Source organism: Pantherophis guttatus, chromosome 7, assembly GCF_059756535.1.
Source record: "Pantherophis guttatus breed Tessera chromosome 7, ASM5975653v1, whole genome shotgun sequence".
Taxonomy (NCBI): domain Eukaryota; kingdom Metazoa; phylum Chordata; class Lepidosauria; order Squamata; family Colubridae; genus Pantherophis; species Pantherophis guttatus.
The window spans coordinates 92,838,588-92,854,324 of record NC_142069.1 but is presented as its reverse complement, the minus strand read 5'-3'; the positions used below and the strand labels follow the sequence as shown (position 1 = coordinate 92,854,324).

Genomic DNA, 15,737 nt, shown 5'->3' with positions numbered 1-15,737 from the left:
AAATTGGGTTGGGTTCAGCTTTTGGATTGATTAGACTGTCAAGTACCACCTAGAAGAAGTTAGTGGGTTCCAAATTCCACGTCACTGCCAAGAAAATTACAGAATTGTGTCCATGTAATCAGAAACACAATGCAGAGAACACTTTTCAGGCATTTAGAAACCAAATTGATCTGGAGCCATTTTTCCCTATATTTTAGTATAATTTGTATAGTTTCTATAATTTGTATAGTTATTAAATTTGGAATTGAAAAACTATTACATAGTCAACAAATCCCTTAATTATCCATTCACAGCAAGTCTATCAATAATATTCTGAAATAAATTTAATATGATCAACTCAAGTGGTTTAATTTTTGTTATGTTTTATGCTTCACATGGTATATAAAATACATAAAACATATAATAAAATTTTAATTCATTGAATATATACATATATACATACCGTACATACATATGCAAGGAAGTTGGGTGTCTCTTTCAGAAACCTAGAGAATCTAATTTTCTGCAAAGTGTCATACATGTTGGATAAAAACTTGATCTGGAAGTGGAAGCTAAATAAAGTTGAGCCTGAATAGAACTTGGATGAGAAGCCTTCAAGAACCATCAGAGATTTCTGGTTCTTAATCGCTACAAGGTAAATCTCAATTAGGATTTTTTTTTGTTAGACCAACAAATAAAGTCATGACTTTATAGATTTCAGAACTTGATGTTTTATTACAGAAGGTTTTACGAGAAAAGAAGAAAAATACTGGCATCAAAGCAAAAATAAATATGTTCAAAGGTATCTCTTAAACCACATCTACTGGCTTTTCACTCCCTCCTTAAGACAAAGGCCAGAGTTTTCTCCCCACCCACCCACCCCCAGGGATAAACCCAAATCCACAGAACTAAAACCACAAATATCTGTTGCCAGGGGGGAAAAAAGCAGGCAATGAAAGATGGAATTTATTCTATATTTTCAAGGGATGAAACCACAGCTATTGTAGGGGAAGGGAATATGATAAAGGCTTTCTCCCTTTCTGAATATATACATACAAATTTAGAACACAACATTTTTTTCAATGCATTTTGACCCTGGAAATTATTTTAATCCCAGTGAACTCTCTAAAAGCAAGATTATTTGGATCTCTGGGGCAAAACCATGTCCACCCTTTGTTGTGTGTCCTACTGAATAAAGGTTCAAAAGATTTGGCAAAGGAATGAAATCTCTCCTAAACACAGCAATCCTTACCAAAAGCCCATTTCCTTTTACTTTAATTCATTCAATTCAAAATGGCTACCCACTCCAGGGGAATCTGGGCAGTTTACAAAACCCACAAAACATATAAAAGAGTTAAAGGCTATGCAGTTCAATGTTGTGTCAATTGTCCTGGAACACCCACATCCATTTTAAAACAGTTTAACAGATACTGTTCAGAGGACAAAATAAAAAAAAGAAAATTTTCTCTTTCTTTCTCTCTCTCTCTCTCTCTCTCTAAACATGATCATCTATCTATCTATCTATCTATCTATCTATCTATCTATCTATCTATCTATCTATCGTCTCTCTATTTATCTATATATCTATAATCTATCTATCATCTATCATGTATCTATCTATCTATCTATCTATCTATCTATAATCTATCTATCATCTATCTATCTATCTATCATCTATCATCTATCTATCTATCATCTATCTATCTATCATCTATCTATCTATCTATCTATCTATCTATCTATCTATCTATCTATCTATCATCTACCATCTAACTATCTATCTATCATCTATCTATCTATCTATCTATCTATCTATCTATCTATCTATCATCTATCATCTATCTATCTATCTATCTATCTATCTATCTATCTATCTATCTATCAACTGTCAACCTCACATGCTGGTTTGAGGCCTTTAAGTGGGTTTAGGTCAATGGTGTGATTGCATCAAACTTCTTGTCTGTGGCCCTCAAGAGAAATTTATGAAATCGCTTGTGGGAACCCAGCAATTAATGTCAAGCTCTGTGTTGAGGTGTAGCACTTTATTTCCTTAATTAATTTAAAAACTGGGAGAAACACATCATCAAAAGAAAGTCTCAGCTTTTATATTCATACTGTGTCAAAAATATGATAATTTAGGAGAGGCTTTCCCCACCTAATTACTGTATTACTAAAATATATAATGAAACACCTGAAAGGTACTGCATTTTAGCATCTGGCAGTCGGCCCTGTTTAATTTACAACAATTAAGATGTTCCAAAGAAAAATAGGTTATGTCTTCTAAAATGATTCTCCTCCCTCTTTGTCTGCCCCAGAGAAGGAGCTGTGCACCTCAAAGGATGTTCAAAATATTTTGACTCGGTTCGGTGCAAAGCTCTTTGTTATGTTTTAATTCTTTTTTTTAAAAAAATATTTCTTGTTTACTTTCCATATTGACCAGTTATGAGCGCAAGAGAGACTTGACTTTCAAAGTAGAATAAACTTTTACAGATGATTCAATCAATGGAGGGCATAACTGGGATTACCACTTAAGGCGCCATGCCAGTTGAAGAAAGTTCTGCCTGAATTGAACCACTGTAGCAATACTTGAGACTGGATAGCCATTTGCCTGAAATGCTATAGGATCTCCTGCTTAAACAAAAGATTGGACTAGAAGACCTCCAAGGTCCTCCCTGTTATTCTATGTTCTACCCAACAGGATATTCTGTCTGGCAACAGCCTACCACGTTATCCCATTTGACAATTCTTTGGCATTTTCTCCCCTTCAGCTTTCAGGAAAGGATTGGTGAATCACTTCCCTCCCTATAGGTGAATCCAACATGCATTTGTTAATGGAAGAGACTCTTGGTGGCTCACGGTTGAACTACGAGGTCCTTGGTGCTCTCTGAGCTTGGTGGTTTTCCTGCAGACGTTTCACTACCCCTCTAGGGAACATCATCACACTGATGACTGGCTGAAAATAGATAAGAACATGAGAGACCCTGTGGTGACATAGGTTTTTAAAAAGGTAGGCATGTGCCTATAATACATGCAAGTGTAATCATATGTGTACGTAGTATCTTAGTTGCTTATCATCTGTATAGATAGATTGGGGAAAGTCATCATGTTATAGTTTTAAGCATTAATTTAAGATGAAATTATCCTGGGCTGAAATAAAATTGAAGCAAACAAATGTGTGTACAAAATTGAAGTGAGCAAATTCATGTGTGTATTTTGAAATATCTGTGTAAATCTCTCTCCCTCCCTCCCTCCCTCCCTCTCTCTCTCTCTCTCTCTCTCTCTCTCCCTCCCTCCCTCCCTCCCTCCCTCCCTCTCTCTCTCTCTCTCTCTCTCTCCCTCCCTCCCTCCCTCCCTCCCTCCCTCTCTCTCTCTCTCTCCCTCTCTCTCCTGCAGCACAGTCTGAATTCAGATAAAATTAGCTGTGACTCAATTCCGTTGATACCTGTGAAGTAGATTAGCTAATCCAAGTCTCATTGCCATAGCTAATTTTCTGGAAGGAGTCCAGGCTTTATGATTAGGCTTCCCTGGGAGGCGTGGGTTGGCTTCAAAACTGCCAGCCCTCCAGATGTGACAGATGAAAAGGGAGCCCAATTGGATTAGCCCATGAAGATTGCATCTATGACTTCATCATATGGGTGTGTACTTCTGGGAGGCCAAAATGTACATTTTGCACAGAAGATCCCACCAAGACTTTTGGCATACAAGAGGTCCATATATTTTCATTTGCTTTTGCTTAGCTAAAACTGTCTATTTGCTGTCCTGTACATCATAGTTCTCTTTTAAATTATGATGGTTACCACGAAGGAGCCTCCATTTCACCAGCCTTTCAAAGCTCTGCTCCTTCTATTTATTTTATGTGTCTGGGTTTTTTTTTTTTGGGGGGGGGGAACAACATTGGGCAGGGGAGCTCACAAATTGGCTGAACAAAGGGTCTTCGGGGGAAGCAAACAGGTTATGGAATCTCTCACCTTCACTGAGACTATGTACATTTATTCAGAACTATTTCAAAAATCCAAAGACTCTACTAAGCCTCTCAACTAAAAATATGCTCTTCCCTTCCTCAGTAGAGGCTGATAATCCTCTCTACTGAAATATTTCCCTTCCGAAATCATAATGAAGCTGAGGATAGGTATGTATTTGTATTGGACAAATTTCAAGGAATTTGATTAATAAAGTATTTGCTCAACCATAGTCTTGGTGTTCTCATCCCACCTTGTCAACAGAGACAGAAAGGACAATATCATGTTTAGGATTATTTTGAAAGGTTCTGGTCAAACTGCTTGGCCCTGGAAATATAGATCCACTCTAGTCCTCAAGATAATATCTGACACCTACATTTGAGCAACAAAGATGACAATAATTCTGTTATCAACCATTTCAGAGCCATTAAAAGTGGTGCCAGGGATGTACTCTTGACAAGCTCTTACGAGAGCTATCTTCTGCATTGCTTCAGGACATCTTGTGGGACCTGAAAGAGGTCCAGAGGAAGAGGGGGAGGCTTGTAGAATCCCTGCCAGTAATAGCACTTAGCACTAGAAATAGCACTTAGATTTATATACTGCTTCATAGTATAGTTTACTTTATTGTCATTGCACCTCATACAATGAAGTTAAATGCCATCTTCAGTGTACATTATAACTATAAAAATAAAACACAAAGACACATCCTTCACATTCTATACAATTGAATTGAAAACCCCTGATGCTGCATTAATATTGCACTATACAGTAGAATTCAATATAGTTACTGCTCTGGGATAGAAGCTGTTTTTCAGCCTATTTGTCCTTGTTTTTATTATTTTATTATTATTTTTACAGCACCCTCTAAGCAGTTTACAGAGTCAGCATACAATCTGGGTTCTCATTTTACTGATCTTGGAAGGATGTAAGGCTGAGTCAACCTTGAGGTGGTCAGAATCGAACTGCTGGCAACGAGCAGTGAGCCTGCAGTACTATGTGCCACCAGCGGTCTTAGTAATACCGGTAGTAATAAGTGTGCTACTGAACATTGGGCATAGAGATAGACCCAGACCTGATTCTGATAGCTAAAAACTGTTTATTAATGGCACACATAGTTTATTTCAATTTGTGATCAGATTGTGCAGCAGCTTCTGATAATATAACAATGACATGAGATAACATTTGAGATGAGCGGTATTGTGCTGAGCTGAAGAATCTCCTTAGGAACTATGTTTAAGATAATAGAGAGTAACTTCAAAGACTAAGCTTGTGGAGAAACAGAAAGACTTCCCACAAAATGATTCAGAGATGATAATTTGTTAATGCAGCCTTAATGGAGGATGGGATGATACCCCTGAGCACAGGGCCTGGGTCTGGTACACATTGTCTCCTGTCCTGCAGCCAAACAGAGCTCCAGAGGAAGGGAAAATAGTATAATTCACCAGCCGTAGAGCACAAATCTTTCTCACCTCTTGGGTTGATTTGACAGACATTGTGCAGCCCCCAAACTCACTGTGAACTTCAAAGCATTGTCTTACTTTTAGTCCTCCTATCTGCCTCTGGTGATTATTAGAACATAAGGCTTCCTGAGTGGGCTTCAAATCACCCCTGTTGGGGTCTGTACTGAAGACCAAAAAGCATCATCAATGCATGGATTTGGGAGAGAGCTGTAGATAAGGACTGAGGACAAAATACTGCTTGTACAGTAAATATTATGAACCAGTCTGAAATAGACCGGCAAGTCCAACTAGCTCCAAAGAAAGTTGATAAGTAACAAAATTCATTAGAGGAAAAAAAAAGGAGGTAGAACAGCAGGAGAGGAAATGGGCCTGATTCAGTCACCTAAGGTCTCCCCAAGGAAAACTGAAGGGCCACATAGCACAGGCCCGAGACACTAACAACATGCTGGCCATCACCACATCTGCTACTGAAGTACATTATGCCTTTGTAGCTTTGAAAAGTGGAAAGAAATCTTGGAAGGCACTTTCAGACACTCTGCCTGCATCCCACTGAACAGCGTCTCCCATCAGGGATAGTTTAAACTTCAAAGAAGCAGAGAACAAGGGAAGACTAACGGCACAATGGAGGGCAGCCTGGACCAAGTGCAACTGAGTAAAATTCAAATTACAGAGCACCAGCCCCCTGTGATGTGGGCTCTTCCTGAGGTGGGGGGAAGCCCATCTCCGATCCTTGCAGATTTAACAATTCAATCAACTGAAATCCTTCACGGCTTCCAGAGTAATGAGGTGATTGTGACATGTATACAAAGTCTAGAGAACATTTGCAACTGGATGGCTCTATTGAAGACACCTTAAACAAATCCCACCCCCTTGGAGTCCTGGCAGAGAAATCGGTCACTGTCTGGACAGCCTCCAGCTGAGGACTGACACACCACAACTGGCCGATTGTGTAAAAAAAAACCTGTCTCAGTGACTGCACAACTTCACTCTATTTCTGGTACCCCAATGGATTTTTAAGCCTTGCCTTCACAAAGGACCGATTAAACCCCGATCCCAGGAAATAATTTGATAAAGAAGGCAAACAAATATTGGACCAAAATACATACATGGCTAGAAAAAAAATCATAAAGCAACATATTGATTTTAAACCAGAAATATTTATGTTGGGTATTTTACCAGAACTGTATAATGAAGAGAATACATATCTAATCTTACATGTATTAACAGCAACAAGAATTGTGTTTGCACAACAGTGGAAAAATGAAGAGATCCCATCAGATGGAAGTGTTATAAAAAAAATACTAGAATGCGCAGAGTTGGACAGATTAACATTAAAAATAAAGGAGAAGGAAGAAACAGAATACTTTTTAACATGGGGTTTGTTTTACCAATGGCTAACTAACAGAAACAGAGGATAGGAATTAAAAAGATTAAGAGAATGATTAATCATATAATAAAAGTTTTTTAGTATGGGTAAGCTAATGCCAATATTACTGTGTGGCTATTATCAACGATATGCATATTACAATTACTACTATCTGTCTTTTTCACTGTCTTTTTGCTATTCAAAACAAATTGTACTCAGACAACACGCTGTTCCTATAGGTATTGAGTTTTTTAGGAACTCAAAGGAACTGATGAGATCTTCCAAAGGAGGGTATTGTGAAATGGGAAGAGAAAATACAGTGTATGACCTGGTGAATGAATATATTATGGAGATGCAGATAGAATTGTGTTGGTGTAAATTAGATTTAGCCATATTTTCTTTGGCTTTTCTTATTGCGCGCCTTTAATATCTTTTTTTTTTTTTTTGGTCTTCTTATTTCTTCTTCTTATTTTCTTGCTTTGCATAAAGTGATTTATCCCAAGACAGAATAGTATGATGGGTATGTGGACATACGTGGAAAACGGTGCTATTTGTACCAGCCCATCTGGAACTAGTACAGGTCCTTACATTCTGTAAAAATGAGTAATTGAGCTCTGGAGACAGAGAAAGGGAGAACAGCAGGTCTAAGAATAACTATTATCTGCTATAACCTAATGGAGACCTCATGGCCAAAGACAGAAAACATCCAAGTATTAGATCCTTGGGGGGTGGGGGATAAAAAGGACGTCAATCACCTTCTTTCCTTTCTTCCTTCTTTCCCTTCTTTCCTTCCACAGGTCTACCTCTCACATCTGTTGCAAATATAAAAAGATCTACCTTGGCTGGTCTAGCAAAGCAATTTGCAATTCTTACGTTCCTCTGGCTGTTTAAACCACCTTTGATTTACAAGTTACAAATCTAAAGGGAGAAAAATCTTTTATTTTATTTAAATTATGAAACTGCACAGTATTTTTTTTTCCAGATGACTTTAAAAAATTCTACCCTACAGATGTAAGCAGGTATCCTGGATAAAATCAGCAAGAGAAATCACGGAGGATTCTTTTCTCAATATAGTTTTCTCTGAAAGATCTAAGCAAATATTTTTTCTTCTGATTGAGCCTCTTCCCTGTGAGAAGCCCTCCCCTTGTTTGATTTTGCAGAGGAGGTCATGTGGAGCCCTGTTTTCTCTAAAAGTCAAACTGATGTCATTGAAGAAACATGTCAAAGCATCAAGCCTTCACCAGTTTGCTAGGGCCACCTCAAATAATAAAGGAGACCACAAATTTATGAGACACAATAAGACCGAATGGGACTGAATGTAAAGTGACTTATCCCAAGATGGAATCCTTTCTTTGTGCTTTATTTTGAGGAAGACAACAATATCATTAGTCAAAGAGTGCTCTCAAAGTTCCTGAGTATTGTTTTAGAAGTGATGTTATAGGACAGAGGGCTGGGGAACGATGGCCTCTCAGTTTTGAGTCACCGCAATGGTTTCCTACTCTGACATTTGGAGTACATAGTATGACATGCTATCTATCGTGTTCAGATAGAACATTGAAGATTAGGATAGTCAAAATTTTGATATGGAGGTTTTGAGGTTACACTGATGTATTTTGTATGATATACAGTTTGATTCTCAAAAAGCTAAATTGGACCAAGTTTATACCGGGACAGGAGCATCAGGCAGGGGTGAAATCCAGCAGGTTCTGACAAGTTCTGGAGAACCGGTAGTGGAAATTTTGAGTAGTTCAGAGAACCGGCAAATACCACCTCTGCCTGGCCCCAGAGTGCGGTGGGAATGGAGATTTTGCAATATCCTTCTCCCAGGAGTGGGGAGGGAATGGGGATTTTGCAGTATCCTTCCCCTGCCACGCCCACCAAGGCATACTATGCCCACCAAGCCATGCCCACAGAACCATAGTAAAAAATTTTGGATTTCACCACTGGCATCAGGGCTGTAGATTGCAATGGGAATTTAAAAAGAGGTTGTGGAAGACACAAGCGATGGCAAACCATTTCAGCATGATTAAGAAAATTCCACATAGTTACCAGACATTGAGCTCATCTTGAGGGAGATTTTACCTACTCAGTAAGATCACTTCTAGTTTCTAGCTCAAGATAATCCCAAGAGTGGTTTTTGTTTTCTAAAAGGCAACTGGACTTTCTCGGTTTTTTTCCCCCCTGAAAACATTTTGCTTCTCATCCAAGAAACTTCTTCAGTCCTTGGATGAGAAGCGAAACATTTTAAAAGGGGGCAAAAAACCCCAAAAAGTCCTTTGGAAAAACCACCTTATGACCCGGATGGTTGAGAATCTCCATAGACATTAAACACAAGATAAATTTTGGAGTTTCTGCCAGAGTCCTGAAGAACCTAATGCCCCATCATAAACCATACATAAAAATTACAAGTCAGGATGAAACCTGATGAGATCCCAAGTTATTACACGTGTGTGATTGATAAGAGTTCCCATTCACCTTTTTAACCTAGCAAATAAAGTTGTACAAAGCAAAGTTGGACTGAGAAACTCTTCCCAGGTGACTTTACCTGGTGGATAGAAGGAGCTTCCTCACCTCCTGTCCTATATGGTAGACTCAATCCACGTCTCCTACTGTATGTAGATCCATCCAGGCAAAGGCTCCGTACTTCCCCAACTCCTGATGTCCAGCTAGTAAAGGATTAGAAAAGAGAGGGAAGCCAGGAGAAATATTTAGCCAGACTCGGTGACATGAAAAGAAGGATGGACTCTGGCTGATGCACGAGACTTGAACGTTGTCCTTTGAATTGCACTGCCTAAAATTGCTAACACATGTCCTGATAACATTAATGATGAGATGCTTGACATCTGAAGAAGGGAACGAGAAGACCTTTCATATTCTCCCACTTCGGGCCCGGCATTGTTTAGATTAACCTTGCTAGGTTGCAATTGGATGTTGTTATCAAGCTGCTTCAGGTCTAATATTTTCTCCGCAGACATAACTTAAAATGAACTCCCTGGGTGGATTTTGCTCCATGAACCTTTTTTAGATTTGTTGGTGGACAGCCTATTCATATTGCAAGATGAAGGACAAGGGAGGGCTTGAGAGACAACGATTCAGAGGTATCCAAAAATACAGGAATTGTGACCTTGGAATGGAAGCCCTTCTTTCATTTTGTGTATGGTTAAAGCTGCCATCTTGACTTTTTAAAATCCCACCCTAACTGTGTTGGTTTTGGGGGAAACAATATACAGATGCCTTAATGTTTGAAATGAAATGCCTCAGATCCAAAATTTTTGTTTAATCCTATCAGAATTAATTCCAAATAATTCCCTCAACACTGTCAAACTAGTTATTAAGTCTGCATTATTATTAATCTTCTCATCATTCCCATCACTCATCTCTTCCCACTTATGACTGAATGACTGTGACCTTGTTGCTGGTATCCTTAAAATTTATATTGACTGTTTCCCTATGACTCTCATTAAGCGTTGTACCTTATGATGCTTGACGAATGTATCTTTTCTTTTATATACCCCGAGAGCGTATACACCAAGACAAATTCCTTGTATGTCCAATCACACTTGGCCAATAAAGAATTCTATTCTAGAAGAATATTTGCAAGTGGCACAGTGGCCTAGACGTGAAGAACCTCCCACTCAGAAGGTTGAGAGGTCAATCCTAGCTAGCGGCACCCTCTCCTAGGGTGCAAAGGAAAACTATCTGCTGTGAACTCCGAATAGGCGTGAGGAAGGGCATCTGGCCAGCAAATGCTCAGCTCCATTCAGTCACTCTAACTCCACCCTGGTAAAAAGGGGTGACAGGGTCATAAAAAGAAAACAAATATTTCCAAAAGCCATGCTGACTTCCACCTGCAGACAGGTTAGAGAAAGAATTCTATGATCACCAGATTGTGAAACTTCCATGAACTTTCAAAAAGAGTTTGCCAATTAATTTTTGAAGTGCTCATGTTATCTAAATTCTGGATTTTTCAGCCCACCAAAATTAGCAGCAGGAGACCCTATCCTGTGTCATCCTATGACTCAGGATTTTCTGCATGTTATGGTGGACTAGAACTCACGGTCTCCCAGTTTCTGATAGAATAACGAAATTGAAAGGGATCTTGGAGGTCTTCTAGACCAACCCCCTGCACAAGCAAGAGACTCTATACCATTCTGGACAAATGGCAAATGTCTTAAAGCAACCTCCAGTGATGGAGCAACCTCAACATCAGGAAGGGAAGCCTGGAGCCTTAACCAAACTGGCTCTCAGCTGTAGATTAGGGATGCTTTAATTCAGGTTCCTATTCTGAGCAGATGGTTGGACTGGAGGGTTTGAAAGCCTTTCTCTTGATGATTTTATGACCCCCGTTCCTTTCGCCATAGCTTATCTTCTGTTAAAAATATCTCATTCGACTAGTGTGAGTTCAACTCCACGTGTAAGTTCAATTTCTGATTTCATTCTTGGCTGCACGCACGCACGCACACACATGGCTGTTTGCCTCCGCTGTAACTCATCTTTTTGGCCTCGGTTTAACATACTTTCTGTATGCAAACACTTAAGCCAAATTACAGGTTTCACAACTGTTAAACGGCTTTTGTTTCAGTCCAGCAACAGCAAACCACCATCAATTTAAAGAGGGCAACGTTCTCCCTGGGTTGCATAGGGAACAGTCGCCCTGGCACAAGATACTTACCAACCCTCACGGTTTTTGCAATGGATTCTCTCCAAACCCAGCACTGAATCACAGATCCAATCTGTCTACAGAAGTGTTCTCTGATTTCATTGGGTTTTAGAGAGGCAATCCATGCATGTTTTAGAGGAAACATCTGTGATTTCTGAAGTTCGGTCCACGCAGAGGGATGCATAGTTTGATGATGTCTTGGGGAGCGATCCCATTGAAAAAAATCATACAAATCAATGCCACTGGGCTATTTCTGTTATTTTCATTGTTCAGTGGATTTTTGCCTCCCTTTGTTTTAAATGGGGGCCATGCCACTTTCTTCAAAAACACCTAATCTAAATCAGGGTGTGTGCCTTGAACGGAGAGCATTTTTTTATGCATTGGTAGTTTGGCCTTGTGCTCCAAAATATTATATCTGGGGGACATCTTTTAATATCTCATCGAACGGGAAACACCCAACAATGGTGATGTCATTGAACCATGATGGCATCAACCTGGTGAAACCAATGTGATGACATCATGGTGCAAACGTTAAAATTATGTACATTTACACAAGAACATAACACTTATGTCCTTGTGTTAAAAAAGCCCTTCCTTTTTATGACCCTGTAATCCCTTAATTCAGGGTAGAGTCAGGGAGATTGGAAGAAGCTGAGCGTTTACTGGCCGGATGCCCTTCCTAATATCTGCTGTGAACTCTGTGTGGCATCAGGAAGGGCATCCAGCCAGTAAATGCTCAGCTCCATCCAGTCACCAGAGTTGTAAAAAGAGATTTAGAAAAACAACAACACAAGGACATAAATCACAGTATTTGCATGACAAAATCATCACACGGGTGCTATTTTATCCTTCGCCCCATCTACTGAACTTTTATGGATTAGGCATTCGTAGCACTCTGTGATAAGTGAACAGGTATGAAAGCATTAGGGCTGCCCAATGGCTCAGGGTCTATGGAGATTCTCAATCAGCCAAGTTATGGTTGTCTCAAAGATGCAACTGGACTCATTCTTGAAAACGCTTCACTTCCAAGAAGCTTCTTCTGTTCTGTGAGTTGGAATTTTTTTAAGCCAGAATTTTTTCCTGCTTTCATTCATCTCACTTAATCAAAATGGCTCCCAATTACATATATGGTTAACAGCACTTCTCCTATCTTGAACGTTACAACATAATCATGGTTTAGCCTTAGAAAATAATCTTAATCACCCAGAGAAAAAGCAGAAAAACAGGAGATTGTGATCCCAAGGAAGACACGTTTCATGAAAACAGAGAACAAATCTCAACCTAATAATAGTTGTACCTATTTAACAAACACAAATCTGTTTGCATTAGCTAAAAACTGAATCACGCTTCCTTAGTATTGTGTTGCAAAGTTTAAACTATCCCACCATTACCTCTGCCAAGTATTTTAAGGAAAAATGATGGACTATCAAAAACATGATACAAACGAGTTGATTGAACTGAGATATTCTAAGGACTGTTACAAGGAACTGCCTATCGGAGAGAATGCTGTTTATAATAAATTTTTATATATATATGCAACCCACACATACAGTATTTATGGTCTTAAGATACCGTTTGCAAAGATAATATTTTCAAAATTATTTAGGTGGGCATGCTTCCAGTTTTCAGAGAAGTGTCCTGCTTATTTCTACAATAAAGTATTTATTGTCCACTCCAGTTTTTTAAAAAAACTCTACAAATAATACAAGAATGTAAAAAAGTTCTGATTTTATCACAGAAGCAGGATTTTCTGGCTTGTAAACTGAAACATGTGCATCCCGTTTATCTTATAATCATTTTTTAAAAAAAACATGCCTTTCATGTGATGGACCTGAAGTAGGAAAAAGTGTTTCAGAAACAAAACAAAATTTCAACTCTCCAGCAAACCTATCAATCAGTGAAACCAATTAGGTCAACAAGCATTTCAAGACAGTGGTAAGAAAAAGGTCCTATCGGAGCCACTTAGGTTCAAATCCCAATTTGGCCATCAAATTCAATGGTCACCAGGAGCATTATGGATGGAGAGAGGTCAAAAATCCCAAGACCACAAACTCAATCATATGATCAATTACTTAAAATCCTAGCCTTTTTCCTAGCCTGACTCATACAGTTGGCTTGATTAATACAGTATTTGCCAAAATCATTGGTTAAAATTATATTTTGATTCAAAAGAAGAACAATGGTTTAAAGACAATGAGCGTGTCAGCTGGAGTCCTGACAGCGCCAGGTTCAAGACCAGAGCACTGTGCGATGGGGTGAGCTCCTGTCCCTTGCCTCAGCTCCTGCCCACCTAGCAGTTCAAAGACATGCAAATGTGAGTAGATAAATAGGTACCACTTTGGTGGGAAGGTAACAGTGTTTCAAACAGAGATGAGAACTTTCCTCTAGAGTTGAACACAACTGGATAGCGGAAATCTTTATTTTTATTTGCACTGTGTTTACAAGGCAAATCTGTAGAGGAAATGGCCTTGAGGGAGAGGAAGAAGGACTGCTCCCAAGACAAAGAGGCCTGAGTCCAGAGCAACAACGTAGTAGGAGCAAACATCTCACCCTGGTTCACACGGATATACAGTGAGGGCGGGAGACGCAAATTCAGACTTGCAAGATTCTGCTACAATTGCTTCAGAATAAAGTACTATAGGCCTACGTGACATTGTTTTCCCAGTCTGACTATATCACACCATAAATAAAATGGAAGGATTTGAAATCTTACCATTAAAACGTTAAAATAATGAACTCCCATATGATTGGGGTTTAGCAACGGGATTCATAGCTACGGTTTCCCAGGATTAGGTTATCCTGTTTATATTAGTGGAAATAATTATTCATGCACTCATATTGCATGGATTCAGAGAAAGCCAGCATTTTATTCAGGCGATATAGTGACCATGAGACATTGCACCATAAGCCTAGAGAGCAGAATTATGCGATCAGCACTTCTATTCTGCTTCACTCCATAAATAAAGCATGTTTTTCATTCCATCCTTAGCTATCTTCTACGGAGCTAATGACCTCCTCCCTCTGTTCCAAGACATTTGTATGTTGGCTTCCAACCTTTGTGGTCCTTGGGGTAACAGCAACTTCTTATACGAATTGTAGTCAGCCAAATTCTTTCCTGATTTGTGTTAACAGAAGCCAGAATCTTCCTCTGAAATGCAATCACTTCTGACAGCACAATTGGGTCTCTCAATGCACTGTTTATAAAAAGTTATTCTGATGTTGCAGTAGATCCAACAACAAAAATCACCATATGGCGTATAGACTTCCTTCCCAATTGCACAAGTCCCACTTAATCATGTATTGATGTCCAAACAAACAGAAGAGCACCCAGATCCTTCACCAAACTATCCGCATGGAAACCACAGTAGCATTAGGAACACAAGACATGGATTTTCAGGCTACTTTTAGCTTTTCAATGAATTCCGGGAACCTTTTTTTTTTTTATTTGATCCAATATAGTAAAAAAACAGTTCCAGAAATTCTGTCAGTTTAATTAAAAATAATCCCATTTAATTTGTCTGATGATTCTACTTGTTCGGTTTCCAAAATCATAAAAAACAGAAGAGTTTTTGTTCCCCTTGTATGCCAAGACAAAGACAAGCTTCTTCTAAGATGGAAGTTTCTCTCTGAAAGTCTTCTGAGCTTTCAGACTTCTGCTGGAGCCCATCCTCTCTCACCAGAATGTCTCTCTCACCAGAATGTCTCTCTCACCAGAATCTATAGTGCGAGTCAGAAAGATTGGAAGACTGAACCTCTCTTCCTGGTGCGAATAAGCTCCTGTATTCTTTGGAATAAAGAAAGAAATCAGATGTCTGAAACTGATGGGTTACAGTTGCTGTTCTTTGTATATGTTGAGGAAGATTTGATTATGGCTCTTTGTATCCATGTTATATATCCTCCCTAAATTTAATTTTTCAGATATGTACCATTTGAAAAGTCTGAACAATCTAACTGATTAAAGAATTTTCTGAGAATACATTAAGATTCGCAAGGACTAGAATCGGAACAAACGGACGATATATGGATGGTCTGCACAGTAAGACACATCTGGAGTTGTGCCTTCCAGATGCTAGTAGATAGTGGCTCTTCCTGGAAAGACTACAAGACTAATTGCACAACACACCTAACTTGGACCAGAATGAGTAAAGATGTCCCTTAACCCAGTCAGTGGCAGAGAAGCAACGATGCTTCGCCCAGGATTGCCTGCAGGTGATTCCCTGGTCAACGATGTCATCCAAACACAGAAGAGAAGAATAACGGATAAGTTGCTCATCCGGTTGCTGAAACAAACCTAGAATGATTCTGCAAGAAGT

General features: G+C 39.1%; 1 long non-coding RNA gene across 3 annotated transcripts in view; it reads right to left on the bottom strand.

Annotated features, from left to right (window-relative positions):
- The window catches only part of LOC148112965 (uncharacterized), a 58,242-nt gene extending 48,748 nt beyond the window's left edge, over window positions 1–9,494 (bottom strand). For 2 of the 3 annotated variants that reach the window (XR_015729032.1, XR_015729033.1), the window contains exon 1: window positions 9,336–9,494. This is a non-coding gene — a long non-coding RNA (uncharacterized LOC148112965). Of the gene's footprint in view, window positions 1–9,309 lie in introns of all 3 variants that reach the window. The other variant, XR_015729031.1, reaches the window with a different exon arrangement.
- Between the last annotated feature and the right edge of the window lie 6,243 nt (window positions 9,495–15,737).